General features: G+C 33.3%; 1 protein-coding gene and 1 pseudogene across 1 annotated transcript in view; both read right to left on the bottom strand.

Annotated features, from left to right (window-relative positions):
* Window positions 1-17,892, bottom strand: part of LOC128172651 (neurogenic locus notch homolog protein 1-like) — a 201,606-nt gene that overhangs the window by 117,726 nt on the left and 65,988 nt on the right. The window lies entirely within an intron of this gene.
* Window positions 11,882-14,426, bottom strand: LOC128172730 (uncharacterized; annotated as a pseudogene).

The following is a 17,892-nucleotide window of genomic DNA, read 5'->3' as shown; positions in this document are numbered from 1 at the left end:
ACATTGAGGCTAAATATTTCAATGCGTTGACAGTTTTCACACATGACGTTGGTGTTAGCTTGTTCTGATTTTCGTTTCGTTTTCATTATTTATGCTTTGTAACCTGGAAACTATCGTCTGTATTTCGTGATTTTTCGTATCAAATCAATCAGAGACTTCGGTAAATCAAACAGTTACGTTAACTGTTTACCTGCGCATATTAAGCAAAGTCTGATGTAGGGGTACTGAAATACAATTCATTATATCGGTAATTCGGCATTATCTTTTGCGTAATGGTAGATTAATGCAATAGGTTTTGTTGAGATGCTCGGCATTTTCTCTAGTTTATTCAGTTTAAATAGAGTTTAATATCGCTTACGGAAATATGTAGGTATATCCATGTATATATATATATATGATTCATTTCGAAAAAATAAATTGTTTTCTTTATTTGTTATACATGTAGTGCATGTTGTTTACAATTTCTATTTACTAACCATATTTGAGTGTTAAGCTTCGAATTATAAGCAAGATACAGAGATTTGCTCACAATTCTATGTTTGTACACAGATCTTAAAAGCTAAAGATTAAAAAAGTATAAAAAATTGTCAATATTTATTACGAAAATTTTCAAAATCTGTTCTTCCAGAAACCCACTTATTGAATTGTAAACTTAACCTTTTTAGCTCACCTGAGGATGGGACCACAATGGGGGGTCGAAGTTTAACATGAATATATAGAGTAACTCTTAAGAAATCTTCTTCTCAGAAACTAATCGGCCAGGAAAGCTGAAACTTGTGTGGAAGCATCTTCAGGTAGTGTAGATTCAAAGATGTGAAAATCATGACCCCTGGGGGTAGGGTGGGGCCACAATGGAGGGTCGAAGTTTAACATATGAATATAAAAAGTAAATCTTTAAAAATCTTCTTCTCAGAAACTAATCGGCCAGGAAAGCTGACACTTGTGTAGATGCATCCTTAGGTACTGAAGATTCAAATTTGTGAAAATCATGACCCCCGAGGGTAGGGAGGGGCCACAATAGGGGATCGACGTTTTACATAGGAATATATACAGTAAATCTTTAAAAATCTTCTTCTCAGAAAATAATCAGACAGGAAAGCTGACACTTGTGTGGATGCATCCTCAGGTAGTGTAAATTTTAAAGTTGTAAAAATCATGACCCCCGGGGGTAGGGTGGGGCCACGATGGGGGATCGAAGTTTAACATAGGAATAAATACAGTAAATCTTTAAAAATCTTCTTCTCAGAAACTAATTCGCCGGCAAAGCTGGAACTTGTGTGGAAGCATCCTCAGGTAGTGTAGATTCAAAGTCGTGAAAATCATGACCCCTGGGGGTAGGTTGGGGCCACAATGGGGGATCGAAGTTTAACATATGATTATATACAGTAAATCTTCTTCTCAGAAACTAATTAGCCAGGAAAGCTAAAACTTGTGTGGAAGCATACTCAGGTAGTGTAGATTCAAATTTGTGAAAATCATGACCCCTGGGGGTAGGTTTGGGCCACAATGGGAGGTCGATGTTTTACATAGGAATAAACAGAGTTATTCTTTAAAAATCTTCTTCTCAGAAACTAATCAGCCAGGAAAGCTGAAACTTGTGTGAAAGCATCCTCAGGTAGTGTAGATTCAAAGTTGTGAAAATAATGATCCCCAGGGGTAGGGTGGGGCCACAATGGGGGGGGGGGGGGTCAAAGTTTAACAAAGGAATATATAGGGTAAATCTTTAAAAATCTTCTCAAAAACTAATCAGCCAGACGATTCTTTATAATTGTTAAGACTTTGGCCCCAGGACAATTCTTTGGCCTCACGAGAAGGTTCAGAGTTTGATGTACGTTTATAACCCATCTATAAACTATTGTTAGGGATCTTTTTTAGATCTGCAATACTCAACATATGATATGACTATAAAATCATCCTGTTAGAAAAGGGACTAATGATTATCAACATAAGAATATCCAGGGGAAAATGGATTTTATTTATACAGGATTTACATGAATTATTGTACATCGTCCAGATAGTTTGTATTATGACTCCATTGAGCTGATTTTATCATACCTCTTGTTCCTCAGGTGAGCGATGTGGCCCATGGGCCTCTTGTTTAATTAAAAATATGATAAATTGTAATTAATGAAGCAACACAATTACTTAATGGATAATCTCAATGCACCATTTTGCATTTCCCTAAAGCAGACAACGTTTGTTTATGTTTTAAAACTTCGTAGTAATACACAGTGTAAGACAGAAAAATCTCACACTGCTGACTCACACTGGACAAACCGATCTCACACCGGTGATAATGCGAGAAAATGCAGTCACAATACTGACAGTTATATCAATCTTGATATTAACCTAGCTTGAAAACTGTTTTTAGAGACTGATGTATGAAGGAAAGAGAGAGAGAGAGAGACAACTCCCTGTGAATCCCAACTCTGCACTCACTGTTTTGAATTAAATGACTGTCACACTTTGAGATTACCCAATGTACAACCTCTTCAGAAGATAATTGAATGGGTTAATATATGTCATTTAAAAATATATTTCAAACAAAAAATTGTTCACTCCATGTCTCTTACTGTCCGTAAGCTGTTTAATTTAAATGGGTTTTTTCGAAACCATTATTTATCTTATCTGCAATTGTAGTGCTTCAGCATATTGTGTTAGGATACAAGTGCGGGTTTTATTTCAATCATATATGCTTCATGTATTTTTCTTCAAATTGTCACATTAGAACAGAATGTAGATTTTTTCATTATTTTTATGTTTTGCACAACGTAAAGTATTAAAGAAATTCCTAATACATAATGTATACAGGTAAGAAGAAATATCGTAGAATATCGTAGAAATTCCAAAAACATATAATATTGCGGGTACCGTAATATTGCAATGTTATCATACCTGCAGTTAACTAAATATAAAGAAGAGATGTTTGGAAACATTTATGCCGCCTCCCTTGGAAACATCTGCGAAGAAAATGAACGAAAACTACAAATAATTGAAATTTTTCTAAAGCATTCAAAAAATTCTCGACCGTACCGAGAATTACACTTGACATAGATTTTGTTATGATAAACATAAATACCAAATTTCATTTTAATAATTGCATTTTATGCGAAAATAATGAACGGAATTTAAAAATAATTGGAATTTTTCTACGTCCAAGGGACATAACTATGTCTAGAATTAATCGATCACACCAAAAATCGAACTTGACCTAGATATTAATAAAAACAAACCTGTATACAAAATTTCATTTCAATATGTGCATCAGTAGTATAAAGCGCCTAGATAGGGGAGTCAACTGAGTGCACTTTTGGTGTCAAATACAAAATGGCGGTCAAAATAATGTAAACAAAGGCAGTATAGAGTGAGAACGATTTTATTGAATGAAAACATGCAATTAGAACGAGACAATAATGAATAGTTGTATGAAAACAGTTAAAGTTAAAGTTAAAAAACATATTAACATTGAAGAAATAATTTTTTTCTTTCACCGTTCGGTTTTTAATTGAGGTCGGGTTCCTTAATGAACACGATTTGATTGTTGATTCTCTTCATTCTGCCCGGTATTTTTTGTTTGATTTTCATTTCCTCGTCCCAGTCTTCTTTTTTTGTTTTTATTGTTGGCTTTTTTCTCTCCTTTTTATGATTTTTTTCGGCGGTTCATTATCTTCAATGTCGGAAGTTTTAATGACTTGTTCAATTTTCGTGCAAGAGTACAACACCTCTAGTACATAACGCTCCTGTGTCAGCAAACACCAGGTCAAAGACAAAGGCCAGACGATTGTTTTAATTGAGTCTTATAAAGGGTTTATGATGTTTTAAAGCCAAGGAAAACATTTTTAGACAATTGAAGTTTTAATTGAGTCTTATAAATTTATGATGTTTTAAAGCCATGGAAAATATTTTAGACAATTGAAGTTTTAATTGAGTCTTATATACATGTATTAATGATGTTTTAAAGCCATTGAAAACATATTCTTCTTATTTGCACTGATTTACTTTGGAAAATTTAACTTTATGACATAGAGAGAGAGAGGGGGTTGGGAATGATTAAGACGTTTTCAATTTAAAAATTGAAAAGTTCCCTTTAAGTCAAGTTTGATCAAACTGAACAATAAAAACATATATTAAAAGCAAAACCTCTTTTATAGGGAATGGAGGTGGTGATCCGAGTGATGATACAAATTCCAGGGGGGGGGGGGGGGGGGGGGGGGGTATTCCAGGCTGTTTTAAATGTCGCCCCATTAAATACAGATCGCTATTATTATCACCGCTCCGATGGACACAGATTGCTGTTATAAAATTCTTTATAATTTTTTTTCCAAAATTATTCAAAGCTATTGTAGGGGTGAGCGCAGTCTCTGTATCTTAATTTGTGCATGTCATTATATTTAAGTATGTTTGTTTCCTGGGTCAACTCCGTTTTAAGGGTATGTAGTCCCTATGCGGAAGCTTGTAATTTTGAAAGTAGTAATTTGGTCTCCATTATAGCACTGTCAACCTCACATGGTTGACAGTTTTCATTCTTCTCTACTGTCGACCGCCGACAGGTGACAGTCGACAGATTTATTCTTTGTTTACCTATCCTGCGGGCCTGTTGACGTTACAATAGGAAGCATTTGTAATACTTTGGCCTCCATGACAACCCTACCACCACCGCCTTTTATTTTTGAAAACTTGATATAAATACAACACATTTTACTATTTGTAAAGATGTAACATTTCATTAAAATCAATTATATAGCACTACCCTAAATACACCACAGAAGAGACGTAAGAGGCTGTCTGGCCGCTATTAAAATGATGGGATGCGACTCCATTTTGTATATTCTAAATACCATTTGGCAAACCTCGGCCGATTCCGCAACCTACATACCTATCGTCCGGTTTGTGTCTATTCCCTGCACTGCCCAAAAAGGGCGAAGAAGTTGTGATTCATTGATCTTTTTTACTTTTTTAAGGACTATAACATTTACAAAAGGAAGATCCCTTTGCAGGGTCAATATAATTTTCCCTATTTTATGTAAATTTAACCCCAAGGCCTATGAGGATTTACAGGTAAGTAACAAGGAATATACCTTTCGACGACAAAGAGAGATAACTCTTAAGAATGTGGACGTCCTTTTGAGACTAAGGTAAATACGCACACTATATTTACAATCTATCACACAACGTTGACTGTTGTCATTTTATACTCTTATTTAATTATCTTTTTCAGTTTCATTATCAATATACGATTAAGTAAAAGTAAGTATATAAACAATGTACACTTCTGGGTGATCAATTCAACGATTTATATCTTGTATGCCCTTGGTTTTTAAATTTATTTAAACACTTTACTACAAACTAAATACTTAAGTTTGCAACATTATCAAAACAATAAACATATGAATATAATTTATAGTATATATACACGTTTTGATTTTTACGCCTTTTACATAACTAATACATTTGCTTCCTAAATATAATGAGGATTAAATAATTACAACGTATTCATAATTAGTAAACAAAAACTTCACGTACTACATAAAGATATCATGATAATTCTGATCGGTAATTATGCTCGATAATCAAATACAATCCTTCAAAATCATAACTTAAACCAATCAACAATTTCATCGTGCTGCGGATGGCTCGGCAAAACCTTCATTAACAGTTTCACGTCCACCTTTTCCATAGACTTGAATGAATTCTCATATTCCTCGATTGAAATGCCCACGTTGGTATTCTTGTCAAGAGACCTCAAAGTAGACGGGGAAGATTTCAGGAAGGCGTCTCTATTAACTTTTCCGCATTTCATCAACAACCTCAATCCCTCTTTCTCAAGTTCCTACAATTCATCTTTAAATTCGATTATCAATACATGTATTACTTAAATTTACTTATTTCATAAAAATCAATGTACATTATTAAGGAAGTGATTGCAAGGGTCCTTGATAAAATCATTTTCTATGGGCACTACAAAATAAAATCATTACATGATTGTCAGTCACATATCAGTACACGAGCGATTTTTACGGAATCCAGTCGATGAACTCTGTGATCCTGGACTGCCTTTTCTTCTTTAGGGCGATCATTTCAAATTGCTCTAGAAGTGCATAGTTGTCACTGAAGTTGTCACAGCTGTTTTCCTCCATGAATATTCGCACGTACTCCATGCACTTGTTGACACCATTTACATTTGTGGGAAGTTCATCGTCAATGTCCCGAGTCTCTGTCTCGTCTGCCTCTTCCTCGCATGATTTGTGATTGGAAATTTCAGGTTACTTATAGAAACGGCATAATTACGCACAAGCTAAACTATCGTTTATATGACATGTTGTAACTAGTGTTCAAAGCTCATTGTACCTTAGTTTATAAACTTAAATTGTTTCATTGTTACAATTTAAGCGACATCATTTCAAAGCCGAATTCCATAAGTGCGCGTACACATAAACACGAACTAATTGCCATAATTGCTCATCAAATGGTTTGTATGCGTGAATACATGTATATAATCAGAAACAAGCAACACTATTTACTCTCAATTTCTTTCAATCAAAATTGCCCCCAGGCAAGAGTCGTCTGGAATGTGATCGTCCTGAACTATCGATGTCGGTATCTTTCATCTATCGACCAGCTGACCATCTGTGTGCGTTGAGCTGTGACTAATCCCCTGAAGCACCGTTATTTGCAAGTTTTAGGCACGTGCCAAGCTGTTTACACAGTGAGAGGTATATACGAGGTGTGGACATGGTGGAAGAGGTGTGAAAACGTTATTTGATTTTTTGATCGGCTGACAGAAATCGTATCACATTAACCGAAAATGACATTTTTTCCCAATCAGAATATCAGTAGAAATTACAAAGGCTTATAAAGCAAATGGATCGGTGTTTTGATTTTATATCATATTAACCGAATAATCACTTTAACCGCGTTCAGATTAAGTGGAACCCTCTGTATTACTTAAATTTACCTATTTCATAAAAATCAATGTACATTATTAAGGAAGTGATTGCAAGGGTCCTTGAAAAAATTCTATCCAATCAATTGTTCTCCTTTTTACATATATTTTACCTTATATTTGTAGTTACATTTTGAGAAAATTTCAACTATAATTATCGTTGATTTAAGGGCGGTATGGTTTTTCCAGTATTTTATTTTAATTGGGTTATGAATAAATACGCCAGGTAAAAAAAATTATGAATTACAAAAACAAGAAATAACCATCAATTATTATTTAATACCATTCACAGTAAATAGAAATATAACTTTCATTTAAAATAAATCATACAAATTACAATGCCACTGCCTTGTATAACATGTACTCATCATAAATTGAACACAATTTCATAGTCTGGAAGCATATTTTTTGATCCTCAAAAATTTAATAACCAATCAAACTTCTTAATTTTAATAAATGTTATAAAACATATCTGTAGTAACATAAATACAAAATATCAAGTGAGGTATTCGAGTTACTTTATACACGAATCACAATACTTGTACCCCCCCCCCCCCCCCCCTCAATTTTCAGACTTTTTAATGCATTTTGCTCATGAACCAATACATGATGTTGACAATCAAAATAAATGAACATTCAAGGAGGGAAATGCAATAAATTTGTGTTATAATAAACTCTTAATTCATCAAATTTCATATGATTTTTGGCAAGTTTGCTTCAACTTTTATGACCACAGAGTTGATTTATACGGTACCATTAGACATGACTCCTACCCTTTATTTACAATTTCACTGTAGGTTAAATTAATCTTTCCCTAAAATACACATAATAAATCATTGGTCTGACATTACTGGATGTCAAGTCAGTTTTAAATGTTGCATAGTATTTCAAACATATTCCATTTTTGTGTATGATACTAGTATATGGAAGATTATATACTAGTAAGTGCAAAAAGGTCATTTTGATATGTTTCATATAAACGTTATCCAAAATAAGAAAGTATAGAAAAAAAATATTGTCACATAACCAGTTAATCAATACAACAAGAGAAAAGATGCTACTGCGACAGAGAACTGGGTATTATTGTTAACAGATATCCATAACCATTTGTCAACCCTGAATTGATAAAGACTACATATCTAGAGAAATGAGTTACTCTTTATGCAATATTTTGCAAGAAAATATGTATAAGTTCAACAACTAATATTTTTCGCAAAAGTTAAAAAAATACACAAATGAATCCACATCTTTGGTTAATGCACAAATGACCTGATAAACAAACACTTCCTATCAGTATCTCGAAAACTGTAGTAAGAGTTATCTGTACAGTAAGGGTATACTATATGCAATTTTTACAGTAAAAAGTTCAACAAATAGCATTTTTTCACAACTTATCAAAATTCAAAATCCAAGTCAAATGCACATCTCTAATGTATGCATGTACAATTGATCTGCAAAATAATTTATAAGAGTGTGTGCAAACATTTAATGGAGATAAATAGTTTTACAGAACACTCATACAACATTCAACAATAGAAAACTATATTATACATGTATGTGATACATGCCATAGTGGATTTCAGAAATATGAAAAAAGAGAGCAAAGTTTATGTTGAGGCCAATGGGCTACATCATTACCGGAACAACAGAAACTCTTCTAGAATCTGCAATATGTATGTGACAATGTTTTGCATAGTATTCTCACAAATTGTCGCAGCACTAAATTTTTTCAAAACAAATTTTACAGTCTACCAGTACTTATTTGAACCTCTCTCATGAAACCCCAAGTTATAGTTAACAATTGGTATAGCAATTCTAAAGAAAAAATCAAAGAGTGAAAAGTTTACAGATGGTTGGACAGACCAATGGGCAGGAGACAGACATCAGATGATCAAAAGAGCTGAAACCTTAACCTTTGGATACAAAGACATAACAATCTTGTTACTCTTCATGAGCTTTTAAATACTCAATCATTTTAGAAACAACCTTTCCTTTCATACCATGTTCTGCTAAAAGAGTTTTTACACCACTAAGTTCATCACGCTTATAACAAAGCATGATATGCCGGAATCCTAGACCAGATCCTGCAATCTTTCTGGATGTTGCGACTGACATTGCCGCCTTTTCCACCATAGTTTTGAAAGATTTCTGGAGGATATGAATATGAAAAGGAAAGAGATCCTCAGAATGGCAGGTCAACTTTTTAGTGAAAAGTTTATGCAGAATTTTGACATCTTCTAGAGAATTATGTGCAGCATAAGATTTCCCTAGCAAAATGTTCACTAAATTAGACTGTTTGTAGTTTCCTACATCTTCTTTCTTGTACAGTTTATATGCAAGTTTAAGCGTATCTGCATATCCATAAACACACTGAATGAATTCTGAAAGCATGCTGCATTCGTGTAATTTATGACAAAGGACGGGAATGTCATATGACATTATATTGTGACCTACAAGTATAGGGTTGGCATGACTTTTGAGATATTCCAAAAATTTCAATAAACCTATTCTCAAATCTGTTGATTCCACTTCTCTCCCATTATATTAGACAGTGTTTTTTTTTCGAATGAGAAGGTAATGCCAGATATTTCAGTAGCATTTTTGCTGATTGGCTGATTTGGTCGTATATAGACGTTAAATTATGTGATGCCATCAAATGCAGAGAGCTGAACAATGTCACTGTCCCGACTTAAACCAGTTGTTTCGATATCAAACATGATACACTCTCCCTTCTCTGGATCAAGTTTACCTGGAACAAAACTGTAGAAATGATAATGTGTCATAAAGCTATGCATTTACTCATCCAATCTTTAAAATACATTTGATTTTTTCTAAATTCAATTCTAAAAGTACCTAAAGGAGTGAAAATTAATCTCTTGCTATTTTTCAAATACATGTATATTAATTATTTTATTTTGAAATTCTTTATGTGGAAGGTTTTAAGAACTTCGATAATTTGTGGATCATTTTAATGGGCCCTTTGCTAACAAATTTACATCATCAACAATAACTAACGGTACATAATCTATATTTATTTATAATAAAGTGCATGTAAAAGAATTACATTTATCTTTTTATTTACCTGGAATGCTCTCAATATCCACCTCTGCAGCAGTCTCTATATAGCTTCCATATGTGTTTCCTTCACGCAAATGTAGGGAATACTCTCTTTTTTGTTTTCTTTTCTGAAATAAAAATTTTTGGTACATACGTGATTGTATTTCCTACAGTTCAATTAAATTATGTAAGGGTTAGTGAGTCGCATGTACATTGTACAATCAATCTCTCTCTCTCTCTCTCTCTCTCTCTCTCTCTCTCTCTCTCTCTCGTAAATGGTAAATCATTAGGTAGCTCTAGTGATTTTTCTAAGACGCATTAGGTTAAATACTTAAAAATATCTGCAAGGAAGTGTGAAACACAGGGTGAATAACTAATTATCTGATTATATACTCATCATTCTCATGTGAATAATTTTTTATATTTTAAGTGAAAGTGGAAAATCATAATGAATAAATATAAACAATTTTATTCTATTAATAATATTATACACAACACTTGTAGAGTATTTATAATTACACTGCATTTTTTTTTGCTGTAGTCGATTAAATAACATTAACAAGTAATCAAAAATCTCTTTGATTACAGATTACTGTCAATTACTTGAAAAAGAGTAATCATTACAATCGATTATAATTACTCGATTACGATTACCCCTTGCCTGGTCATCAATATCTTTTTTTGTGATGTAATAAATTTCTTATGTTCCTTAATCAGAAATATATTTGAAACTGACATGATTGTATATAACCCTCCCCCCCCCCCCCCAAACCTTGTCATGTTTCAAGTACTTGCTATAGGCAGGCAAATCGCCAACGTTACTATAAATAGCACAAGTAAACAAAAAACCAAACAGCGTCAAGGTAAAGCTTCCGCTATACCAAATAGTTACACAAAGAGCCACGTTTTGTCAAAAGTGTTGGCATTTTGTTTCTTTTTTTAAAATTTCGAATAAATTTTCTATCGTTTTTAGTTTTCTTAATAATAACGTGTTTTTAAAACATTACTACGCATTTTGGACACATACAATGCGCATGAATTTCCATGAATTACTAGAAATGGGGATTGAATATATAATGCTTGTCGCAAAATTCAAGGCAGCAGCTGTTGAACTTTTTAACTTCTACAAGACAGACATATTTTTTGTTTATAGCCGCTTACAAAATTTGGTCGCTCTCTGATGCTTTGCCGACATTAAAAGCAAGAGAGAGAGAGAGAGAGAGAGAGAGAGAGAGAGAGAGAGAGAGAGAGAGATTTTCAGTCTTTTCTACACAATATGCATAAAGACACACCAAAAGAGCCTGGCTTTCTGTACTTCAGTACTTTGATTAAGCTAAGGCTTTATAGAGCTTCTTATTGTAATTGACCTGTGAACTTGAAACATGGCATTGCATTTTAGCTTTTTATTAATTTCGTGCATCATTACCTTTAGCAGAAGTCGTCTTCTTTTTAAAGCAATGGATGACTGTTGTTTTTTGTTCCATAGTTTCTTCTTGTCCATTCTAATGCCATGCAATTTAGAGACAACCCCAGGTAAAAGAAGGGCATCTTCATTAACTTATTGTCCGGAGTAAAAAGGAAATGAATTAATTAAGTAAATGAAAAAAAAAATGATTGTTAAAGAGCCATTCTGAAATATTATTGTTGGGCGACAAAGCAATAAAGAAGAGTATGACCAGACCACAATTATATATAGGCTCGAGTCCAAGACTCTTCAGTTTAAAAATCAACTCTTAACTGACTCAACTGAAGGATTAATTAACCTGATCCTGTAGAAGGAGCGTGTCAGTTCTTAGCCTAATTTACACCGTATCACATAATAGTGGCATATCTTTTAACTAAATACATTTATAAAATTAAAAAAAAATGTATATCCTTCATACTTGATTGATATATGTATATCCTTCATTCTTCTGTAAAACAGCAGCTGATACTCTTGAGGCCAATGATGTTGTTCCCCCATAGGCACTGAATTTAAATCAAAGTAAAAACTCATATTCTCACACAATAAGATTTGAGGTAGTCCTTTGAAGGATTAACTATAGATCTTGGCATGCAAAGATATAACAGGTACTTGTAATTTATAAGCTCCTAGAGACTATATAATTGTTTGTACAGTCATAGGCAATCATACATGTATAAAGGAAAAAGATATGAGGCCAATGTGCAACAGAATGGGTGCTCACAAGAATTCACTCTGTTAAACACACCTTTATGAAGGTGATCGCGCCTCAGTGCTCGCGAGCACCCATTCTTTTAAACATGCCTCTAATTTCCATTCATCTGCTTTGAGTGTTTCATATTAATCAAGATATATACACTTAAATTAGTTGTGGTATTGATTTTGTGTGTTTTAAAAAAAAAATAAGTACTTAGATTTGAGATATATATCATACATTAATTTCTCAGCGGTTCTTTGGTGCTTTACTAGCAACCATGTTGTTGAAGTTTTCGTTGCTCTGGGTGGAACCCAGGCACACAAGCTGTGGTAGTATTCGCTTTAGGCTTAGAGTTATTCTGTTTAGAGCTTCCCTCAACATTTCATCATTCAGGGGTTTATCATTAGGCAGATATTTCATTCTATCAACAAATTTTTAAGTATTTTGTTATATTACATATGGCTTCATATCAATAAATAAATCATTCTTCTCATATAGAGACATATCTACAATTCATTTTTATCAGACTGAGTGTTAAAAGATAAAACAAATTGTTTAATGTATGCTCCAAATGTACACTATAAAATCAAAGAGCTTAGTAAATCTACTACCAACCTGTAACTTTTCGGATTTCTGTGGTAGGCACACCAACTAGTTGAACACAAATTGTGGTCACCAAATATGTGGGGTACAACCATGTCTAATATCCTTCCAACTTCCTCTTCGGATTGCCTTTTGATGGACAGAGGGTGCATATAACATTTTGTAATGTAACAAATAACTCCCTCTTGCTTCAGTTGCTTTTGGATTTTGAGAGACTGTATAATTGTTTGGTCATGTTTTTCTTCAAATGATTTTTATCACATCTTTTTTCCAAACTTTGGAATTCTGCTTTCAGTCGTGCTGCAGTAGTGGAGCCATTGTCTGCATGAATGGCTCTGATCTCAAATCCATCGTCCTTTAGCCTTCTCAACATACTTGCTGCCATGTCCGACTCCATTGCCTTACTTGAACCTATTGTAAAAAAATAAGTCACCCCCGTGTTACTCATTGAATGCTATAATTAAAAAGAAGTAAAATCCTTAGTTCAGATATATACCCAAGCTAGCTTGTTTAGAGGCAATTAAATTAAATTGAATTTTACAACTAAACATCATGCAATTTATTTAAATATGTCCCATATACGGAGGGTATCGCAAAAAATACATTAAACCTTATTACTGGAAAAAACCTTTAATGTGTAAACTTTATAATGTTGAAAATGTAAAGGAACTATGTAATCTGGGTAAATTTATTCACTTTGGTTTGAAATTAAGAAAAATTTACTTAATGCAAATTAGATGTTGATATCATAGTATGTACACTTCTGCCACATTCTCCTCTTAACCTACCTGTACGTGTATATTGTTTATATTTATTGTACTGATGAGCTGTATAGCTTAAAGTTTAAAAAGAACTGAACTGAACTGAAATCTTAACAATGTTCAAATGCATTTTCATAAAATTATAATAATGATAACACTAACTGGCTGATCAATGATAATTTTTCTGAATGTTATAAGTAAGTAAGTAAATGATTCATAATAGCGATATGTGTTTTATAAACAAATATAGAGACATATAATAACTTGATGAATAAACAACCAGCCCATCGAACGTATATGTCACTTTAAAAAATAAAATTAGTTTACGCATTGTTATTTTTTTTAATACAGAATAGATTGTCTTTTATAAAGGGGAATTATTTTGAGCATGAAATGAATGTATTAGAAATTGAAAATTTATAAAATATCTGAAGGTCATATTTCTATTTAATAAATGGTATATTATAATTAAACACTTTAAAAAGAATTAGGAAAAAAGTTACACAAAACATAGAAATAAAGTTTCTTCAAACAGGATTCGATCATTCCCTCTTTTGTCTTGTCTTACCAAGGGTGGTCTGTCTTTGTCTGCAAAATGAATAATAATCTATGATGCATGTAATGGAAACTTGCAGCATGTATGTACGTAGCATTGTTTTTGAAAGTTGGGGGGGGGGAGGGGGCACTCATCCAAAAAATATTGACAAGCCCGAAAAAAAAACTACCTTACCAAAATTAGAAATATAACTACAGTACACATCAAACTTCAATTTTACTGTTCATTTTTACGTCATTTTTTCACATGGTCACAAAAAAGTACGTAATACAATACTGAGTGCCCACTGCTTCCTCTCCAAAACGTTTTGTTACCTCCCCCCCTCTCCCAGGCTAGGTGCTTGTGCAGTATTATCAATTTAATAAGCTTATATTTTTGAGACGTGTATAATGAACAGAAATCCAAAGAAGGAAATAAATAAAGTATTTTAGAATTTAATAAGGTAGTTAGATGGATTGTATTGGGGGTTTATTTGGGTTCATTGTGGTAAATAGACACATAAAAAATATTGACGACAGTTTAGCATTTTCGAATAGTAGAGAAAAATATCATGATGCAGAGGAGTAAAAAAAATGGTCTGAATATTGATTTTTAAAAACATCATTCAAACGAAACATTCAATGAAATTTTTTACTGATCTTTTATTCGAAACTATCTGTCATTCTATCCATTCCACATATTGTGCGCGGGAAATGAGTAGCAGAGGCAGAAGTCATGAGTAAGTTGGTTTCAGTCAGTTTGTGATCATGATTCTAGAGATAATTTATTTTACGATTTTTTTTCTTTTATTGAGATTTTTCATTTATTTGACGTACATCATGAAAATCTTTTACGGGAATGATTTTATTACCGTAAAGATGGATGATCTCGCTTTAGCAACATTGTCTCGCGAAGTATTGCTAAAGGGGAATCATTAGAATTTGGACTACTCGTCAATTTTGAACAATTTATATTTTACCCAACGCAGAATTTAGACTGTGTCGATAAAGAGGAATCGTTCCAAACTTATATAACTAAATAAAATAATACATCCGAGTTTGGACTACTCATCACGTTAGAAAAATCTATATTTTACCCGATGCAGAATTTGGAATGGTTAGACATTCAAAGTCTTTTTAGACGGGGTCACGTGACCCCGTCTATTGGTTTACTGTCAGCCGAATTCTCAAACCGGAAGGCACGCGTAGAACATATGAATTGAGTCTACGCGTAAGAAAATAGTGCAGAATGTTTTCATGTATTTCAGTAAATATGTATCATAAAAACACGCATTAAATCTTTTTAAGTCCTCTGTGGATAAACAAAGTTTTATTTAGAAAATAAACATCTTCAATTGCAATCTTCGTGTGGCGAACTTTTTGTAATTCTTGGGGATTGCGGATGTTTCCCGGAATGCCACGATGTTTCTTGATACTGCAGGGCCGCCCACTCCTCTGATCGTTTGGAGTGCATCGATATCAGCAGAATGAATACGAACGCTCTCGCCACCTTGTGCCATTTAGTGATATCATAAGGTTGGCAATGTTTTATAATAGATAGCAACAGATAACAAGCATACTGAGAGTATTGCATAAGCAATACACGTCCCCTACCGGGTTGTGTAATTCCATGAAAGCTTCGACACATACATCTTTTTCAAAACTATTATAAACGAGATATTATGCTTTAATCAGAGAAAAATGAACAGAGGAAATTCAAACTACATAGTTGATATAGAAATTAAATAAAAAATGGGTTAAATAATACTCTTTATTTTATCTCCATTAATTTCGCCAAGTCCATTAAGTATTTGCTGGTAGAAATTTGTGAAAACAATGCACTGTTATGCAGAATATCATTTCTTACCGTGTTCTGTTCCCTGAATCAACAGACTAACCCGATAGCGAACCCGATTGTAATAACACAAAAAACCGCATCGATTAAACTTACAACGCAATACTTGACACTATTTTACAAATTGAACTTATTTGTTTGTTAGAAACAATAAATGGAATGGTACAAGTACATCACGATATTATTTCTGACTACATATTTTCCTCGTTTATTCAGTACACACTGAACCCGATAACGAACCCGAACATTAAAAAATGAAATATAAAAAATTAATTTTCTCGAAAATATGTCAACCAGACGTTACAAAAGTGTAAACTTGATCTGTAGATGACTGTTCGGCAAATTTTCCTAATGCGATATTCGACTGAACTGCCAACGATATTACAGCAAGTAAGATATTTGCGATAATGACAAGAAAATTCTTTTCACTGCATTGATAGTATAGAAAAATTTGCTTTGAAAGATAGAGCTGTAATTAAAAATATACAAAGCCAATGGTTAATTCAACACTTTTTAGCATCAATATGTTTTATTATACCATCATGTTAAATACTGAAATTTGATTGGTTTAGACGCAGTTAATAATCCGTTCTATTACTCTCGGTTTTAGCAACACACTTAGCAACGGGTAACACAACGAATTGTTACATGCTCGTGAATTATGCGCGTACGGTTGGCCGTGGAATTCACGTCTTTTCTATATAAAAGCAGTAAAAAAATCTCTTAAATTAAGACATTCAGTATAATAAAAAAAAAAACAGTGCCCGTTTGGGAGGATAACAGTTGAAATTGACACCCTTCGAAAACCACTGTCAACCGATGCGTCGGTTGACAGTGGTTTCCTCGGGGTGTCATTATATAAATAGTGCCTGTTTGGGAGGGTAACAGTTGAAATTGACACCCCGAGAAAACCATTGTCAACCGACGCGAAGCGGAGGTTGACAATGGTTTTCGAGGGGTGTCAATTTCAACTGTTATCCTCCCAAACAGGCACTATTTATTTTGTTATACTGAATGTCTTTTTTAAAATTTTTAAGAAAATTTTACTGCTTTTATATAGGAATAACGTGAATTCTACAGCGAACCGTACGCGCATAATTTTCGCGCATGTAACATTTTTTAATGTTACCCGTTGCCAAGTGCGTTGCTAACGCTGAGGGTAATAATAAATATTATTAACTGCGTCTTAACCAATCAGATTTCAGTATTTAACATGAAAGTATAACAATTGCAACTGTTACCCTCCCAAACAGGCACTATTTATATAAAGTCACAGTGCTTCCTATGGCGTATCAACGTGTTGAAAATTCTGAAAAACGGATTTATTTGAAGGAACAAGTACAACAGAAATATTTTTGTAAATACACGTTTTAACTCGTCCTAATTTTGTTATAGCATATAGCAAAAATTTAGTCAGTTTTGAAACAGAGTTTTGTAATCAACGAAATGTTTCGTTTTATGGCAATAAAAATAATTGAATTATTTCCGAAAAAATGTGCTACATTGTGTTAGTGTTGAACATTAATACTGTAAACTGGTTCTGAATATACAAAAGTAAAGTTTGCAATTAAAACAAAACAAAATAATGATATCAATACCTGATAATACACTTTCACGGTAGGTATCCTATTTCCGTTAAACTAACCTACAGTGTCATCGAACGTTGTATAACCTAACTGCCCCGGCTTCATTTTTGCGCTGTTTATTATATGCATTTGACTCCTGTTTACAATTTTGCAACGTTCAGGGGGGGGGGGGGGTAGCATTTTTTTTTAATACAATTCACTTTATCTAGGGAATGCGTGTTTTCGAAATTCTGTATCTAGAATATCCTCCGTTTCCATTCGGCACAGATACCTTCCACTCCTTGTGAGGCAAATCACTATTTTCTTTGAAAATTACTAGTCAGAATGAGAACATTTTTCACCAAAGTGGTTTCTCTGAGATTTCAATCCTTTCATATTCGCCCATTTTTAATGA

This window comes from Crassostrea angulata, chromosome 2 (assembly GCF_025612915.1).
Source record: "Crassostrea angulata isolate pt1a10 chromosome 2, ASM2561291v2, whole genome shotgun sequence".
NCBI lineage: Eukaryota > Metazoa > Mollusca > Bivalvia > Ostreida > Ostreidae > Magallana > Magallana angulata.
Note: the sequence above shows the minus strand (reverse complement) of the source record. Positions and strands in the feature narration are given on the sequence as shown.